At 46.2% G+C, this 3,736-nt stretch overlaps 1 pseudogene across 1 annotated transcript; it reads left to right on the forward strand.

Moving 5' to 3' along the window:
* Window positions 1-634: 634 nt before the first annotated feature.
* On the forward strand, window positions 635-1,234 carry LOC103267171 (annotated as a pseudogene). The gene has a single exon (XR_002482353.1). The product of XR_002482353.1 is annotated as a glutathione S-transferase P pseudogene (transcript).
* Window positions 1,235-3,736: the final 2,502 nt, after the last annotated feature.

A 3,736-nucleotide genomic window follows, 5' to 3' on the forward strand; every position in this document is an offset into this window, starting at 1 on the left:
ATCTGAAATACTGCGAGGGATATAGCTATGTTTTTAAAATTTTGTTACATATCTGAAGTTCAAAAAAACATTTTTTTTTGAGTCAGAGTCTCACTGTCACCCAGGCTGGAGTGCAGTAGTACACTCATAGCCACCACAACCTCAACCTGCTGGACTCAGACAATCCTTCAACCTCAGCCTTCCAGATAACTGGAACCACAAGTATACATCACCACACTAAGCTTTTTTTTTTTTAATTTATTGTAGAGACAAGGTCTCACCAAGTCACCCATGCTGGTCTCAAACCTCTAGACTCAGACAATCCTCTCACCTCCCAAAGTTATGAGATTACAGGCATGAGCCACCACACTCAGCCCGAAGTTCAAATATAACTGGTATTTTGTATTTCTGTTTGCTAAATCTGGCAATGGGGAGTAGGAGAGGGACTCCAGGGAGTAGGATGATAGCACAAGCCTAGCCCCCAAGGGTCCCCCAAATCAGTTGAGTGTGCAAAACTTTGACATAACTTATATACAGAACTGTAATGCAGTAACCCTAAATCTGAGAGGGCTTGTGCATAATGTTTGAAGTCACCTGAAGGTCCAGCAGGCAAAGACATTGGTTTATTAAAACTATAGACTGGAGGTCTCGCCGCTGTCCCCGCCGCACGATGCCGCCCTACACCGTTATCTATTTCCCAGTTCAAGGGCGCTGTGAGCCCATGCAGATGCTGCTCGTAGACCAGGGCCAGAGCTGGAAGGAAGAGGTGGTGACCAAGGACACCTGGCAGGAGGGCTCACTCAAGGCTTCCTGTCTGTACGGTCAGCTCCCCAAGTTCCAGAACGGAGACTTCACCCTGTACCTGTCCAATGCCATCCTAAGGCACTGGGGACGCACCCTGGGGCTATGTGGGAAGGACCAGCAGGAGGCGTCCATGGTGGACATCGCGAATGAAGTCGTGGAAGACCTCGGTATTAAATACAGCCTCATTTACACCAACTACAAGGCAGGCGAGGATGGCTACATGAAGGCACTGCCTGGGCACCTGAAGCCTTTTGAGACCCTGCTATCTCAGAACCAAGGAGGCAAGGCCTTCATCGTGGGCGACCAGATCTCCTTCGCTGACTACAACCTGCTGGACTTTGGGCTGATCCACAAGGTCCTGGTCCCCGGCTGCCTGGATGCGTTTCCCCCTGCTTTCGGCCTATGTGGAGCGTCAAGCTCAAAGCCTTCCTGGAGTCCCCCAAGCACGTGAACCGCCCAATCAACGGCAATGGGAAACAGAGAAGGCTTGTGGGACCCTCAGGAGGAGGAGGCGGGGCCTGCTTGCCTCCCGTTCCCCAGAACCAATAAAATTTGTAAGAGAAATTTTTTAGGGGGAAAAAAAAAACTATAGGCTGCCGGGCATGGTGACTCAAGCCTATAATGCTAGCACTTTGGGAGGCCGAGGCAAGAGGATTGCCTGAGCCCACAGGTTCCAGACCAGCCTGGGCAACATGGTGAGACCTCGTCTCTAAAATAAATAAATAATAAATAAATAAGCTAGGCGTGGTAGTGAGCACCTGTAGTTCCGGCTGCTTGGAAGGCTGAGGCAAAAGGATCGCCTGAGCCCAGCAGGTTGACGCTGGGGTGGCTGTGAGTGTGCCATTGCACTCCAGCCTGAGCGACGAAGTGAGACTCCAACTCAAAAAAAAAAAACTTATGGGAGGCACCAGTGGTGGCAAGTCAGTGAAGAATCCAAGTCTTGGGGCAGGATAGCAAGCAGTTTTATAATCAAACCAATCAAGCTAATCACTTAAATTCCTACGAGGTGGGACACAAAAAAACCAAAATTTATTTATTAAAAATTGTATATTGGCCGGACTCGGTGGCTCAGCCTGTAATCCCAGCACTTTGGGAGGCCGAGGCGAGTGGATTGCCTGAACCTGCGGGTTCGAGACCAGCGGGGCAACTTGGCGAGAACTCGACGCTACAATAAATCAAAAATTAGCCAGGCGTGGTAGCGTGTGCCTGGTGTTCCAGCTACTTGGAAGGCTGAGGCAGAGGATCGCTGGAACCCAGCAGATCGACGGTGGGGTGGCCATGAGAGTGCCACTGCACTCTAGCCTGGGCTACAGAGTGAAACTCCAATTCAAAACAAAATTGTGCATTTATTCTAACATGTTTAAACTTCAGTCACCTTCAAAGTACTCTTCATTTGATGCGAAACACCTAGCAAGAAGCTTTTTCCACTGCTCAAAACAGTTTTTGAACTGGTCAATTTTGATGCTTTTAAATGCTTCTGCCATTTTTCGTTTCACCTCTTCCACATCAGCAAAGTTTTTCTTTGAGGACTGCTTTCATTCAGGGAAACAACAACAAAAGAAGTCACTCAGTGAGATCGAATGAATAGGGAGAGTGGGGCATGGGAGTCATGCTATTTTTGGTTAAAACTTGTGGGCAGGTGCATTGTCATAGTGGAAGAACCTGTTTGCCACAACTCAGGATGTTTCTTCCACAAATTGTGATGCAATGCAACCTTCTCAAAACTTCCAGATAAAAACTTTGGTTGACCATTTGATCTGGAGGAACAAATTCTGAGCATACTATAAGGGACCCACCCTTCAAAAGATAATTCCGGGTTTTGTTTTGGTTTTGTTTTGTTTTTTGGGTCCCCCTCAGATACAGTGTATACAATTACATTGATTAAGAGTGACAATTGTTTTCAGTTTTAGTTGGTCACCTGCATCCCATGACTCATTACTGGGAATATTCATACCCTTCAGAGACCAGCCTTGGCCAGAGGCTACCCCCTGAGGGAGGGGGCAGAAAGAAGTATAGGGGGAGACAGTTTATGTTCAGACAATACCCTACAAGAACAATTTCAAAGAGCGATAATGTAGATCATAGACTCTAGAAGAACCTTGAACTCTAAGCAATTCTAAGCAAGCACAGAGCACCGGGAGGTAGGATAAATAAAAGATTAGGAATTGAATTTGCGTTCACAGTGTAGGTTCAAGGGGTTCCAGCTGCTGGCATTTCTAGAAATGCTACTTGTATTATTTTTTTCTCTGTAATCAAACCCCTGTCTTGTATCCACGGGCACTTTTGTGTGAATTAGGAAAAGGCGCCCTTTCCTTGGGTCAGATACAGCGCTGCTCCCAGTGTACAGCTTGGAGCATGAATATAGGGCTGGAGTTCAGCCCCCACTCGCCCCTTCAGCTGGGCACAAGCTGTGAAACCCTTTGTGATGGCTCTGAGCCTACTGCCCTTGTGACAGGTCCCCTCTTTACTGGCTAACTTGGACTTATTCCAATTGCTTACACTCTCTCTGCTTTGTTTCAGGGTCCTGGCCATCAGTGGGAGAGGGGCTGCCCCCACCAGCCTAGGCTCAGTTTTCTAAAGCCATGTTTGTCAAAAGCATCCTTGTGCAAATTCCTTTGTTCATAATGGTAGCATTCAAGTTGAATTGCGCATGAAATTGTCTTGCTAAAGAAGTGGCTTTCTTTATAAAAGGGGGCAAGAGAAATTGAAGGATCTGATTAGTTAATAAGAATTCTGAGTAGTGAAATCCCAGATTAGCATAAAACGATTTCTTGTTCAGAGCACGTGCAGCACCAGAGCAAAAGAATTCTTTTCTTTCTTTTCTTTTCTCTTTTTTTTTTTTTTTTGGTTAAAGCATTTAGTTCTAAAATAGTATAATCACAATAAGACATTCCAATGTGTGAATTATAGTATATTAAGTCATGACTAATTGCATCGATTTGCATTCAGGGTT

The sequence above is a fragment of the Carlito syrichta genome, unplaced genomic scaffold, assembly GCF_000164805.1.
Source record: "Carlito syrichta isolate Samal-C Ts95f unplaced genomic scaffold, Tarsius_syrichta-2.0.1 Scaffold308016, whole genome shotgun sequence".
NCBI classification, from domain to species: Eukaryota; Metazoa; Chordata; class Mammalia; order Primates; family Tarsiidae; genus Carlito; species Carlito syrichta.